Here is a 16,085-nt window from a genome sequence, read left to right on the forward strand (position 1 = left end):
GTCAAGCTTTGAAAGAAAAGTCTCAAGACACCTCGAATGCTCTACACATTTAGTTTCAATAACAAAAGCCCTCATCCAAAAGCTAAGAGAAGATTGTTGGCATAATTTGCTTAAGAATGTTATCTCCTTCTCCAAAAAATTCGAAATAGAAATTACAAATTTAATTGCTTGTTACATTGAAGGTCAAGGTTGTGATCAACATGATTACATTTAAGTGTGTACAGGCCAATAGGTTTAGTGTTGGCAAACCATGACAAACTGTAAGTTTTGTTGAGTTATAAGGTGTGTTTTCAAAGAAAGAGAAGTTTATGAATTATTGACACATTCTTGTTCAATCAAGAATAAATTATTGACACATTCTTGATCAATCAAGAATGTTTTTCAATCAATCAAGGAAAGTGTCAATAGATCAAGAATGAGTGTTGATCAATCAAGACTATGAGAACTAGATTTTGTAAAGGCCCATTAAGTCGTTTAGTTGCTAGACTACATAAGGCATATTAGGGTCGACCAAAACGAGAGAGAGAGAGAGAGAGAGAGAGAGAGAGAGAGAGCACAAATAATATCCAAACCCTAATTTTCTCTACTTCGCCATCATACCGAAGTTTGGGAAGTAGATTTGAAGACAATATCATTGGATATTGGTGATCAAGGATGAAGTCATGATATTATCCCAGTGCTACTGTTGTGGAGTAGAGTTTCAAGAGGTTCTTGGAGTTGGTTTATGGTTTCAGTCATACAGTGGGTGCATCATTCATGAAGACCTCCATGTAGTTGAAGAGTTTAGATATTCTTAAGCAATATAAGGTTTTTGTTGTAAGTTGTCTATGAGTCATAAAGGTTTTTCTTAGTCTGTAAAACTTCTCTTATCTTAGTGGATTTTCTTATTGGGAAAGATTCATCTTCGTAGTGGTTTTCCCTTTGATAGTTTTCCTTCGTCACTATATTGTTGTTTCCTTCGTGATTGATTTTGTGTGATTGGTGATACTATATTTGATGTGTCAAATACTTTAATCCATTATATGCACAATTGATAAATTGGTGTAATCAAATCACTTGGGTAATTCACTAATTCATAACAGGGTTTAAATAACCCAACAAAGTGGAACATCATTATTATTTTGACATATTCTCTCTCTCTGAATATTATTTTGACATATTCAATGCTATTTTAGACTTTGAATGTCAAGAGCTCAACAGTAGGTTTAGTGAAGAAGCAAATAAATTTTTGACACTTAGCTCAACTTTGGATCCAAAGAGTGATCATAAATCCTTTAAATTGATGATATATGCAGTCTTGTGGAGAATTATTCTCCTCTTTTTCCAGTGTTGTGTGTTTTAATTATGGATTCAGATTTTGTTCAAAAACTACAAAACATAAAGTTGACGGAAGATGAAGGAATGGTTATTAATGTTGGCACAGTGCATAGGGACAGGATTTTGGAGGAATGCTTGCTTAGTCTGTTGGGGAAATTTCTCCAAATAGGTCTTTTAACCAACGTGCTGCCAAGACTTTACTGCGATCTATGTGGAAGATGGGTTCTGATGTTCATATAGTTGATGTTGGAGATGGTGTCTTTCAATTTAAGTTTTCCATGGAGAGTCAATTGAAGTGGGTACTAGCAACTGGTCATTGGAGTTTTGAGGATCATCCATTGGTTTTGTGTAAATGGGAGCAAGGTATGACCGCTGCTTCAGTTCGATTCACTTCAATTCCAATGTGGGTTCAGATTTCGGGACTTCCTTTTGATTTGCTGTCTAAGGATGTAGGAAGAGACATTGGTAACGGACTGGGTAAGGTTGTGGATGTTGACATGAAAGCTTTTTCAACAGATCAAGCCCATTTTCTATGTGTTAGGGTTGAACTGCCATTGGAGAAACTGCTACGTAGAGGTGGTGTTGTTGCAAGTCCTGAAGGAGATAAGGTTTGTATTGGCTTTAAATACGAAAGATTAGTGGGACTTTGTTTCAAGTGTGTTCGGATTGGTCACGAAGCCAGATATTGCTCTTTTCATGTTGACTGTCAGCAAGAATTCCCTTATGGCGAATGGTTGAAGGCTGGTTTTCGTAAAACTAATACTTCCGTTAACAATGGTGGTCGTTCTGAACTAAGAGTGATCAATACTCAAGTGGGGCCGTCTCGACGTGGATTTTCTATGCCGTCTGCCAGGGAGAATATTCACTCGGAGTTTGATGTTGTGGGAATTGTTATCAGGCAGAATCAACGTGAAGTGGTTAGTACAGGTTCTTTAGAAGGGCCATCAAAGGGTGGTGCTGTGGCTGAAACGGTTGAGGAAGTAGGGACTGCTGCAACAGTTGTTTTGAAACCGCCTCCTGATTTTGAGGCACTAATTACTGAGCTTGATCAGGCTATCTAATTAGATCCCATTAATTTGAATTCAAAGCCTATTTGTAAGGAGCAGTTGATGGACATCAGCGAGTTTAACTCGGGTTTGGTTGATATTGAAGTGTTGGATGAGGATGCATGTCTTCGCAAACGTGAGGCATTTGGCAAACAAATAGTGCCAAGTGTTGTTTCGGGTTTACATGGTGATACTAGTATATTTAGCGCACCTAAAGGCAGTGAAGTTGGCACTAATTTGAATAGAAGCAGGCCCATGAGAAAGGGTTTTAAAATTAAAAATGAGTCTCCCATGTCTCAAGGCCCATCTACAAGTTTTCTTGATGGTGTAAGTGTTACAAAGCCCAATTCAACGGCTAAACTTTTAAGTAGTGCTGTTTTGGATAGGCCGAAGCAAGGGACTTAGACAAGGGTCCACGCTAAGTCACGAGCTAGACTACATTTACCACTTAATAATGTTCTGGGAGCAAAGAGGAATGGTAAGGAGCTTTCACGTGAAACAAAGAAAGCAGATTTGATAAAAAAGAAAACAAAGGTTAGTAAAAATAAACTTTCCTATGTTCTTTCTGGGGAGGATGAGATTACATCGACAGAGGTTGCTATGCGATCCTACCAGGAATTATGAATCTTTTGAGTTGGAACTGCCGAGAGCTTGGGAACCGTCAGACCGTCAGACAGTTCATGCCTTAATCAAGGTAATCAATAAACAAGATCTCAATATTGTCTTTTTAATGGAGACAAAATCTGGATTGGATTGGATGTTAAAGGTTCGTGATTGGTGTAAATATAAAAATGGTCTTATTGTGCCTAATAGGGGTAGTAGTGGTGGTTTAGCTTTATTTTGGAAACAAGAGATTAGGCTTGATATTCAGACTTATTCTCATTCACATATTGATGCATGGGTTGATGGAGGGGATGATATTGGTTGGTGGCACCTCACAGGTTTTTATGGTGAACCTGATACTTCCAAGAGATGGGAATCATGGCAAAAACTCAAATACCTACATGGAACTTCCTCTTTGCCGTGGCTAACAATTGGGGATTTTAATGAAATTACTTGCATGGCTGAGAAGGAGGGGGGAAGTAATAGAACTAGACAACAAATGAAATATTTTGTTGATACTATTAATTGTTATTGCCTTAAGGAAGTTCCGTTCATGGGGCCATTGAATACTTGGTTGTACTTAAAGGAGGATGGTTCTCAAATTAGAGAAAGGTTGGATAGAGCTTTGGCTACGGTGGAGTGGTTTTATTTATTTCCAATGGCTAAGCTTACTCATCTTTCATCATCAGCTTCTGATCATTCCCTTCTTAGTCTTCAGTTGTTTGTTAAACCAAGAAAAAAGAGGATAGGAAGAGTTTTCAGATTTGAATCATTGTGGTTAAAAGATCCAAGATGTAAGGCAATTATGGATGAAGGATTGTTTGGAGGGTCGGATGATGTTCTAAATAGATGTTTAGAGAGTTCCCGTGCTAGACTTGAGATATGGAATGGGGCTGAATTTGGTAATGTGGGGAAAACAGTAGCTGAATTACAGAAAAAGTTGGAATGGTTAGAGTTGCAACATTCAAGTCCGGACATGATTAGATCTTTAAGGAATATTAGAATGGAGTTGAATTGTTGGATGGATAAGGAAGATGATAGGTGGAGGCAAAGATCAAGAATTAGTTGGATGCAATCTGGGGATAGGAAAACTAGGTTTTTCCATGAGAAAGTTTCAGTAAGATACAAAAAGAATCTAATAGAAGGTTTGTTGGATGAGAATGGTAGGTGGTTGGAGGGGGATGAGAATGTGGAAGAATTGATGTTGCACTACTATGAGAGTCTTTTTACTAGTAGTGATCCTATGGAGTTTGAAGAAATCCTTGATGCAGTTCAACATAAAGTCACCCCCAGAATGAATCAAGTACTTGTAAGAGAGTTTTCAGAGGTTGAAGTGAAAAAAGCAATTAAGCAAATGTACCCTTTGAAGTCTCCTGGACTAGATGGCATGCCTCCTCTATTTTATCAATACTTTTGGCCTAAGATTGGTGGTGTGGTTACTTCAACAGTTTTGGCTTTCCTCAATTCAGGTATCATTCCTCCAAACTTTAATCATACACATATTGTCCTTATTCCTAAATGTAAAGAGCCAAAAAATGTGACTGATTATAGACCCATTAGTCTTTGCAATGTGGTTTATAAAATTGCATCAAAAGCCATTACAAATAGGTTGAAAAAAGTGCTTCCTTCTATTATTAGTGATACCCAAAGTGCGTTTATGCATGGAAGGTTAATCACTGATAATGTTCTTGTAGCAAATGAGATGATGCATCATATTAGTCAAAAAAATAGTGGAAGGGTGGGTGATTTGGCTCTAAAGCTAGATATGAGTAAGGCTTATGATAAGGTAGAGTGGAGTTGGTTGGAAAAAATTATGCACAAGCTGGGTTTTGATAGTAAATGGTGTGCTTTGATAATGAAATGTGTCACTACTGTTTCTTACTTAGTGAAGATTAATAGAGTGCCTAAAGGGCACATTGTTCCAAGTAGGGGAATAAGGCAGAGTGATCCACTATCTCCTTATCTTTTCTTTTTATGTGCAGAAGGACTTTCTGCCCTTATTAACAAAGAGGTGGAGAATGGGAGGTTGGGGGGTGTCGCAGTTTGCCGTAGGGGTCCTAAAATATCCCATCTTTTCTTTACCGATGATAGTTTGATATTTTGTAAAGCGTCCTTGGAGGAGTGTGATGCCCTTCAAAGGGTGTTGAGGGTGCTTCAGGACAGTAGTTAAATCGTGTTAAAACTTCCCTATTTTTTAGTAGTAATACTCCTATTGATATTCAAGAAATCATCTAGGAGAGGTTTGGGGCCCAAGTGATTAAGCACCATGAAAAATATCTAGGTTTGCCATCATTGGTGGAAAGGAATAAGAAGAACACTTTTAATTCTATTAAGGACAAATTAAGGAAAAAGCTTGTTGGATGGAAAGAGAAGTTATTGTCTAAGGCGGGTAAAGAAGTGTTGATAAAAGCTGTGGCACAAGCAATTCCAACATATACTATGAGTGTTTTTAAATTGCCTAACTCTTCATGTGAGGATTTGATAGTATGATTCGTAATTTTTGGTGGGGGCAAAGAAATGATGATAGGAAAATAGCTTAGATGAGTTGGAAGAAATTATGTGCTCCAAAGAGTTGTAGTGGGATGGGTTTTAAAAAGCTTAAAGAATTCAATTTGGCTTTATTGGCAAAGCAACGGTGGAGACTTCAGCAGGGTCAAGACTCATTGGTGTACAAGGTTTTGAAAGCTAAATATTTTCCCACATCTGACTTTTCACAAGCTGCTTTGGGAAATAATCATTCTTTTACTTGGCGAAGTATTATGGCTGCCCAACCTCTTATTAAGTATGGTTTAAGGTGGAGACTTGGTAATGGTGATAGAATCCGGATTTGGGGTGATAAATGGATGCCCATGCCTTCAACTTTTATGATTTCATCTCCAAGATTGTTTATGTTACAAGATATGAAGGTTGGTGAATTGATAGACAAGGAAGAGGCTTCATGGAAGGTGGGGGTTGTTGATGCACTGTTTTTGCCACATGAAGCAGAGGCCATTAAAGTCATTCCTATAAGTACTAATCTGCCTGAAGACAAACAGATTTGGGCTTGGAGCTCTAATGGAGTTTTTTCTGTGAAAATTGCTTACTGGGTGGCGTCTCAAATGTCTCTTGTTCAGTCCATGGGATCATCATCTAATGGCAATCAAGAGAGAAGCTTTTGGAAGAGAATATGGCAGATCAATGTGCCTCATAAAATAAGGCACTTTGCTTGGAGAGCTTGTAGGGACATTATACCTTTGAAAACTAACTTGGTTAAAAGAAATGTTTTGCAGGTTGATACTTGTGATGAATGCAAAGTGGAGGCAGAGGACTCTATCCATTTTTTCTGGAGATGTACCCGGGCTAAAGATATGTGGTCTTCATCAAAATTGATTTTCCCCAACATTCTGGACCAGCTTAGTTTTTTTAAGGAGATAATATGGTGCTTAATGATGGATGAAAAGTGTGCAACGGAAAACATTGAACTGATACTCACCTATGCTTGGGTGTTGTGGGGTAACAAGAACGAGATTCGGCATGGCGGAAAGCGTAAAGATGGAAGGTAGCTTCTTCACTGGGCATTGCAATACCTGGAGGAATATTGGACTGCTGTGGATTTGTTACCAGCTGCTAAGAAGCCTGTACAGCATGTTCTGAGATGGAATCCGCCTCTTGCACTGTATTTAAAATTTAATGTGGATGGTGCAATATTTTCTAAGTTGCGGTCTGTGGGAATCGGAGTCATAGTAAGAAATGGGGCGGTAGTTTTGTCGCAGCAATGAGCAAGCATATTCATGCACCGTTGGGGCCTCTTGAAGCATAATCTAAGGCTGTTGAAGTTGGGCTATAGTTCACAAAACAGCTTGGAGTTTCTGACTTCATAATTGAGGGAGATTCATTGATCGTCTCTAAAGCATTAAGTCAATCTTCCTCAGTTCTAGCCACAATTGATGCGGTGATTATGGGCATTAGATCTACTGTCGTGGAGTTTCACAATGTTAATTTTTCCCACGTTGAAAGTTCAAAAATGTGTAAAACACCTTTGAACGTTTGGACCCCCAATTACAAAATTACCAATTCAAGCTTTATATCAAATAGTTAATGTGCGGAACATGATAACAAGCTTACAACAGAATTGATAAACAATCTAAATCAAATATAAACACATCCACAGCAGTAAATATAAGGCAAAGATAAAAGAAGGAAAGATGCAAACACACGGACAACACACGATGTGTTATCGAAGAGGAAACCGAAGTCCTCGGCGTAAAACCTCCCCGCCGCCCTCCAAGCGATAAATAATCCACTAAAGAATGTAGTTGGGATACATGAATAGCAGAAGACCCTCCAAACCTAATCTACCCAAGTACCTAAGCCCTCCAAGCTTCTTGCTCTAACGAGGTTACGCCGAACCTATTTCTTCTTTAGCTTCCCGGATTCCGCTACTATACCATAGCATCAACCAATGTATATTGGTTCCTTCCAAACTGCTTCCTTTAACACCAAATGAACCTTCTCACAGACGTGGATGTGGTGAGATAAGGATTTGGTCAATGGCCTCTCAAGGATGTGACAATGGAGAGGAAAAAAGTAGAGGAATTTGAAGAGTCTCTAAAGTAAAGATTGGGGATAAGACAATTTTGTTTTTCTCTAGAATTTCTCTCACAAATATTCTCTCTAGAAGCTCTATCAATTTAGTGGGTATAAGGGTCTATATATAGTGGTGTGTGTTTGGAATATGAAGAGTCAATTTTTACCAGACAGGGCTGATTGGCGGCTTGACTTCGCGGCTTGTCCAAGTCGCGAGTTTAGTTCACGACGTAACGGCCTGGCCAGCCTGGAACTTTTGTCCTGTAGTGTGACAGCTGGCGCGACCCTTCAGCTTCTCTGTGTGCATTTCACGTGCCAGCAGTTGATGGCTTGCAAGCCGCGAGTCCTAACCGCGAAACTCTTCCTTCTTGCATATGCTTGAGCTTTTCTTCACATCTTCTCACACACTATCCTTACAATGATCCCACCTAAATATAGGGTTACTAAGTACTTAAATTACAAGCAAATTGGCACGGAATAAAGCCAACACGATGGTTGATAAATTTCAACCTTACACATGTAAAACGCAATGCAAATACCCCAGCTCATTTATTAGCAAAGTATGCCAAAGGCATAGTTCATCAGTGTATGTGGATGGAGAATTGTCCTAGTTTCTTAGAATTAGCAATTCTTCATGATGTAAACTCTACTGTTATTTGATTTAATATCAAGTGTGTGCTTTCTTATCAAAAAAAAAAAAAAAAAGTCAAAGGCATATCATCTCATTGATTGATTGATTTGTCTTCTTTTGACTCATCTTTGCAAACGACCAGTGAACGAACATTTTCCACTTTGAAAGTTGTTAGCAAGACTACACAATAAAGTAGAGGATGAGATTGTTATAGACAATTTGGTTGTCTATGTTGAAAGGAAAATTATTGAGAACGTCACTTCAAATTCAATGCTTAGGGTACGTTTGGATGGAAGAGTGGAAAAGTGGAAAAATTAGTGGGAGAATAGAAAAATGGAAATATGAAAAAGATTTAGTTTTAAGATAAAAAAGATTTAGTTTTTCCTCATGTATGTTTGGTTAATGGGTAGAAAAGTGAGGAGAGTATAGAACTCTTTTGTTTGGTTAAGAGAAAAGTGAGGATAAAAAATATAGTTTATATAAATTGATTCTTATGCCCTTGTCAAATAATATGTAAAAAAATAATTTATTTGTACTCATTAAATAATATAAAAAGTAACATCTTGGAGGGGGGGGGGGGGGAAGGCCCAAGAGCCCATATCTACTTATATATTGGGCCAAGGGCCCAACTCGAGGATGCAAACAATCCGAGGATGAGTAAAACACTTTCATAAGGATCTGTGTTAGTAAGTGAATAGGAAAATCCCATTAAAGCCACCCAGGGGGGTGCCCCGAGGAAGAATCCCTCCTTGACTGGGCGAGGCCGAGGTCAAAAGGTATGGTCTGCCATCAAGAGCAATGCTCCAGACCATTCTACCATAGAGGATAAGTATCAAGAAGGAAAAGGACAAAGGAAAGATATGAAATATCTAAGAAAAAGCTGCTAACATAGCATTGAATGCTCTGCAGCTAACTGAGCAATGTTTTATAGCCTTACAGCTACTCCCGAAGACATTAGGGAGGGACTGATGGGACAAATATCGATACTATCAGTCCAAACCTACACGTGGAAGGATGAAAGAAGGGGGATGGGAGTATAAAACTAGAGGGTAATAATGAAAGAAAGTGAGGGGGACTCTATTAAGGGGATTTATAGGAACACTTGCCTCCTCGGACAAGAAGTTCGTTCATGTTAGTATTCCTTATTTGTGCATGATTGTCATTCAATTCCATATTAGCCATTGTCCAATTCACTAGGGCCTAGTTTTTTCACCCACTCTCTACAAATTCATTATTTTGGGTCTTTTGAGCCTAATTCCATTCATCCTGGACTAAGCCACAAATTTGGTCCTTACATAACACATCATACATATAAATTTATATATATATATATATATATATAGAGAGGAGAGAGAGAGAGAGAGAGAGAGAGAGATTAAATTACTTATATAACTTATTTTCTTAATAGGCAAATATTATCTAGTAAATTCGAGCTTTATACTGAGAAGTTGACTTATCACGCTATACAGAGGCGTACGTTATCATTTAAAAGAGTATTCAGCATGTGGCATAGAAAATGTTGAGAAAATATTTAATCATCAACATTCCTCTTTGTGTAATGTCATTAAAAGAACATTTGGTGTGTTAAAGAAATGATTTCCAATTAAATCTGGAACGATGGAACTTTTATTTTTTCTAGTTGATACGGTTACCGAGATTATCTTGGCTTGTTGTATATTGTATAACTATCTTATGGAGTGGATCCAAATGAAAGGTTGATTGCAAAAGTTGATCAAAAGATCTTGAATAGTGACATACATAATGAAGGTAGAAACAATACATATGATAGAGATGTAGATGCTAGAAGAAGAGCAATATTACCAACTAGTATAGCAACTAAAATGTGGAATGACTATGTTTGCATGATTAATAATTGGTTAAACTACATATTTGGTCTCTATCCTTTACACCATATTTTAATTTAGTCAATAACCTTTTAATTGTGTTGATTTAGTCCCTAACATTTTAATATTGTGTCAATTTAGTACCTGCTATTATATCTTAGATGAAAATTGTTGACATGATAAATGACCAAAATAAAATATTCTCACATCAACGGAAGCTAATTTTTTATTTTGACCATTATATACATCATCAATTTTCATTCAAAAGATAACCGTAGGGACTAAATTGACGTGGTACTGAAAGGTTAAAGACCAAATCGACACAATTAAAAGATTATGGATCAAATTGAAATATGGTGTATAGGTTAGGGACCAAAAACGTAATTTACCCTTAATAATTTTAGTCATTATATTATGGGATTTGATTTGCTTACGTGTATCTTTCTCTATGTAATAGTTGTTTTGTATGCATTGTTGCAAAACATTTAACTTTGTTGTTTTTGTATAACTATTACTATAATATTATTAATGATTTTATTCAATAATTAGAGTTTTTTTAGAAGCATATTTAATTACTAGTTTATTTGTAGTAATATTATGCTATGTCTTTTTTTTTTTATTGGTTTGTTTGTAGTAGTTGCATGTAATCTTGATAATAATATTGTAAAGAATAATAACATCCAGTTTTTAAAAATGTTTAAGACATTGAAGAAAACAACATCTGATAGTGAACCTAAAGTGAATAACATGAGATGAACTGATGATATGGATGACTTTTTACTTAATGTAATGTTGGAGGAACAAAACAATTGAAATATGCCCAATCAAACATGGAATTCTCATGCTTACTTGAATATGTGGAAAATATGTTCTATAAGATTCGCTATGCAGTTTAGAGAAATAACATCATGAATTGCACCAAAACTTTGAAAGATACCTTCCATTCATGTCATGACCTTTTCTAGAACTTGAGTGGATTTGCATGGAATCTAATTACTAGACTTTTTGAGACTGAAGCTAAAGTGTGGGAACCTTTAATATAGGTTAGTTATATTTATTTTGATATCATGAAATGATTTTAAGAACAATTTAGTATATTTTATTGGTATTTTGTTGTAATAATAATACTGTTGACTATTATATTCCTATAGGCAAACCCAAATACTAAAAAATGGAATTAAAAAAAAAAACTTAAATTCAACATTATGAGAAGCTGTTTGGTTTGTTTTCTAATGACTGGGCAAATGGTGAAAGTTGTATAAATGCAAAAGAGAAAGTCTGTCGATGAGAAAGGAAAGAAAGGACAGTATAAATTTGGAAGAAAATGTTGATGGCTTTGATGGGTTTAGCATGACAAATGTTGAATCATATTCTCCAATGATCTTTCATTTCTACTCATGTGAAACATCATCCAAAAGGGTGAAGAAACACACAAATGGTTGAAATGCTTGAAAAGCAAAAGGACATTTTTCAATCTGGGGTTAATAATGTGGCAGCAAGAATAAGGCAATGAATTGAGATTGTTAAAGAGGGGATTGTTATTATGATGCAAGGACATGAGATTGCTAGGGAGAGACTTGCTATCAAGGAGAGAGGATGTCCCCATAGTTACTTTGAGGAGAAAATATTTTTAGAATTAGTGAATATAGGAATACTTTTGGACATACAACTTGATGCTATGCTATTCTTAATTAAGGATCCATCCAAAATGAGAGCATTATTTTGGTGTTCTAACTAGTGAGTTATGCCAACAAATATTATTGAAGATGATGTATGTTAAGGAACCTTAAAGGATGGATAATTGTAAATTGACTTTAGGTACAAGGCTAATAGATGAAGTGGCGTGTGAAGTGATGTTTGGTAGTAGCTAAGTTGCATTAACATTTTATGGACTTTTGATTTGCTGACTTTTAATGGATTAAATGTAGTATATTACGGAATTAGTAATATTTAATGACTTTGTATTTTGGTTAAGACAAGAGAAGATAATGTAATATTTTGACTTGCACAATGCTATAGATTAATATAATTAATATCATTTTATGTTCAACATGATTGCTTTGGCCACTTTTGGAAGAATGTATATATATAGTTTCTTTTCTCTAAGAAATAGGTGAGTAGTTTGTTGATACATATATTTTGATATTGGTTGTAACTGTGCTTTGTCCCATGTTTTTGAAATAGGGTGAAAAATGTATTTGTTGAATAGTGTGTTTTGTTGCCCAGGTTAAGAAAGTATTAAAATATAATTGAATAGTATTTTGTTGCCCACGTTTTTTTTGTCCAATTTTTTTCTTTTTCCTCCCAGCAATACACACACACACACATATATGGGTTGGGTTTAAGTTATACCTGGTGTAACTTTAATTAATATTACATCACATAATAACTTGTTATTGAATTCATATTTTGAAAATCTAACTATTGAATTACATTTTCTATATGTTCTTAAAATGCATGCCAATCGGATATAATTTACCATTCGATCCATAAACTTATCTTTTATGTATTATTTAAACTACAAAAACTTGAATTTAAACAATTGATTGATGACATGACTATTAATCCTTAATCATCTTTAAATTTTATAAGCATGGAGAATATACAAAGATAATATAATCTAACGGTGGATTTATTAAAATTCACATCTAATTAAAAAATATTGGGTAGTATAATATTATTTTAAGTTACATTAGGTCTAACTTGAACCCAACCCTATATATATATATAATAACTAAAAAAAAAATATCTCTCTCTCTCTCTCTATATATATATATATATATATATTTATGTAAGTATACTTTGTATTTATAACTTAACATCATCTCTGAAGATTATAAGTTTGTCTTCCCTACTTAAAGCATTTTTAATTATCCTCGAGTCAAAGGCATTCTCTTCCCATCTAGGTAAAACTTATGTAAATCACATGTCAAAATCACATGCTACCAATACATTTTAAGTTGTGTACTCTTTCCTCCCTCGATATCTAGATACATATTTTGATGACACTTTTACACGAATATGTGTCCCGTCAATTGCCCTTACATAATCCTGTAATTAAAGCAATCTATTAAATCAATAATATTTTACTCATATTGGAAAAAAATTCCCATATAATTACTTGAAATTATGTTTACCTTAAAGTATGGGTAAGATTTATGACTATTTCAAATCTATGAGGGAACCTTTGCCCCATTAGGTTGTAGAAAAAATTGATCTTCAAAGCAGGGGCAGCTCTAGAATTTTTTTTTTTCAAAATGGTCATTAAAAGACTTAAATTAAACAATATTTAATAAAAATAAAACTTAAATATTTTGTCTTCACAAAAAAGGAAAAAAAAAAAAACATAAATACATATAGTTCAGGATTAAATTGATGTAATACTCCGTTAATATCTTTTTTAGGGAAATTATGGCCTAAAGGTTTAAAAAAACCTCTTTGTAAATATACTATTTTTATTTCATCTTGATCATTAAGATGAAAAGACGAGACATTTTTTCATAGTTTAGGATCTAAAAGAAGATTATTCAAGTCAATAACAATTTGCTTAGAAGATGAATCTTGCAATATAAATGATTTCCTTATAAGAAATTTGTTCATAGTGCTAGCAAAGGAATAAATGATCAACTATTAGTCAAAATTAAACATTTGATATGGGCTTTTAGGCTAATTTGTTTGTTTAGGCAATTTTTGGTAAGTGCTATGTCCATAACATTTTTGCAACATTTTTACAACAAAGTCAAAATAGCAAGTTGTTTGGTTCTAATTTGACCCTACTACTGATTTTTTTTTTTTTTTTCCATTAGTAACAATCTACCACTTAGAATTTGTTGTGAAATTGATGTGAAAAAGTTATTAAAGTATTGTGAAAATGTTGTAACTATAGGATTTCTTGCAATGTTTTGGTTCAACCTTCCATGGAACAAAATTTTGGACAAGCCAAATTTTTCTTTAGGGTGTTCATGTTTTTTTTTTTTTTTTTTTTTTTAGGGTGGTCAACACCCATTTTAATTTTAAATTCAATTTTTTAAACGTGTATATATAATTCATCTGAGGGTGGTCACTTTGACCACCCTCAATAACACATAGCACCAGCTTTACTTCCAAGTAGATGACTACTCTCAACACATTGTGAAAATGATGGCTTACAGTCTCATTGAAATGATAGAAGAAAAAGGAAATTATATGAATTCTCTCATTATGTGTTAAAATGTAAAGAAGTTTGGTTACTTGCTCTTCAATAGAAGAATTCCTAATGTCTTGAAGAGGACCAATTCCTTGAAGAATTTCACACAACTTAGCAAAGGCATAAGACCCCATTCGAATTATGTCCTGACATTTCTCACTACATCTAAGTTGACTCATTAGTTCTTCCCAAATGTTTTCTCTTTCCCACTATTTTGGGTAATTACCCTATCCACATAACGTTGATTATAGTATATACCCATCATTCATATTACATGCACCATATGTGCAAGAAGTTGCAAAATTGTTACATCGCTTGTCTTCTCTGCGAACCAGTCAAAAGCCTCAAACCAAATTGGTTCATTTCATGAATAGTTCTTAATTGATCTTAACAATTTTCCTCTCAACTCTGACTTAAATCTTCCGGTAGACTACTATCTCAATTAGTTGGTTTATCCATCTACTAAAGGAAGGAGAATGATGAGTGATGAGAGCTTTGTGGGAAGTAGTGGGAAGCAGCTAGAGGTAGGTGAGAGCATTAAAAAGCTGGGGACACTTTTGTCTTTCCCTAGCAACATGCATTTTCACCCTTGTTTTCTCTCCAATTTAGAGAGATGGTTTTTTTTGTGGGCCTGGGTGGAAAATGCTAGGCCCACCAAAATTTTCTTCTCCTTCTCTCCTTACCAAACAACACCCATTTTTTTTTTCATCCACCCTATTTCACTTCTAACCAAACATACCCTTAATGAGTTTAATTCTCTTAAAGAATGCATACTACAATTCAAGATGAAATACTTATATTTTGTATTATTATTGATTTTATACTTATCTAGTAAGAGATAGGTTGAAGATGTCATTTGACACAAATTTGTCGAGTATACTAGATATAGTCTTCGTAACCCAAATATTAGACTATAAATATTTCATTTGCATTGTGAATTGTATTTATAGTATTTATTTTTATTCTAAAATATCTAATAGGAAGATGATATAAAATAAAAATAAAAACTTAATCATCACATTATCTATTTAGCTCCTCCAACCGCATATTCTTGGCTCTACCACTTGTGCTGATTGTTTTGACTAAACAAGAATGTGCTAAAGATGAATGTGTACCGTGTACGGTTTTCTTTAGGTTACTCTAATATGAGCTATTTTCATTTGGAACATGATCTTCCCTGTTTCTTTTTTATTTTTTGTTAGATAATGAAAATTTTATTGAAATAGAAGAACATAGTGTTCACTATGATGAATACTCTAAATTTGAACCAAATCCATATAACTCAAGAACTAAAGCTAACATATTGTAGAAAATCAGAAATGGAGATACACAACGTAAATCCCCGTACACTAGCCCATTGAAACAAAGTCTCAAATAGAAAAGACTTTAAGAGACCTAAAGACTAAAGGACTCTTATTATCTTTAAAGGTTTGGGTATTGTGTTCCTCCCCAATTCATTGAAATTGAGTTCATTGTATAGTTAAAATTTATTTCTTAGATCTAATTGTGTATATAATATTACACCATTTAAAAGTTTAGATGATTTGACAATAGATATACTTTTAGATTTATACTAATATTTATTTAAAATCATTAATGTAGCTTCTAATTAAAAGAAAAAAAAGGAAAAAAAAACTTTTTTTTAATGGAATTCAAAAAAAAAAAAAAAAAAAAACTACGAAAAACGAACTCTGAATCCGTTGCCAATATTACATTTGGTGTCATTCCATGGACTTATTCCAATTTCCAATGCTCGTGTGGTTTTTATGAGTATCGAAATAAGTTCGATACCCAATTGGTTTAAAAAAAGCCAAGCCTATATGAAAGATGGGCGATTCTGGGCCTATCTAACCCAATTCAGTTAGACAAAGGAGTAATGACCTGGGCTTTGC

The sequence above is a fragment of the Quercus suber genome, unplaced genomic scaffold, assembly GCF_002906115.3.
Source record: "Quercus suber isolate HL8 unplaced genomic scaffold, Cork oak 2.0 scaffold_173, whole genome shotgun sequence".
In the NCBI taxonomy this organism is placed as follows: domain Eukaryota; kingdom Viridiplantae; phylum Streptophyta; class Magnoliopsida; order Fagales; family Fagaceae; genus Quercus; species Quercus suber.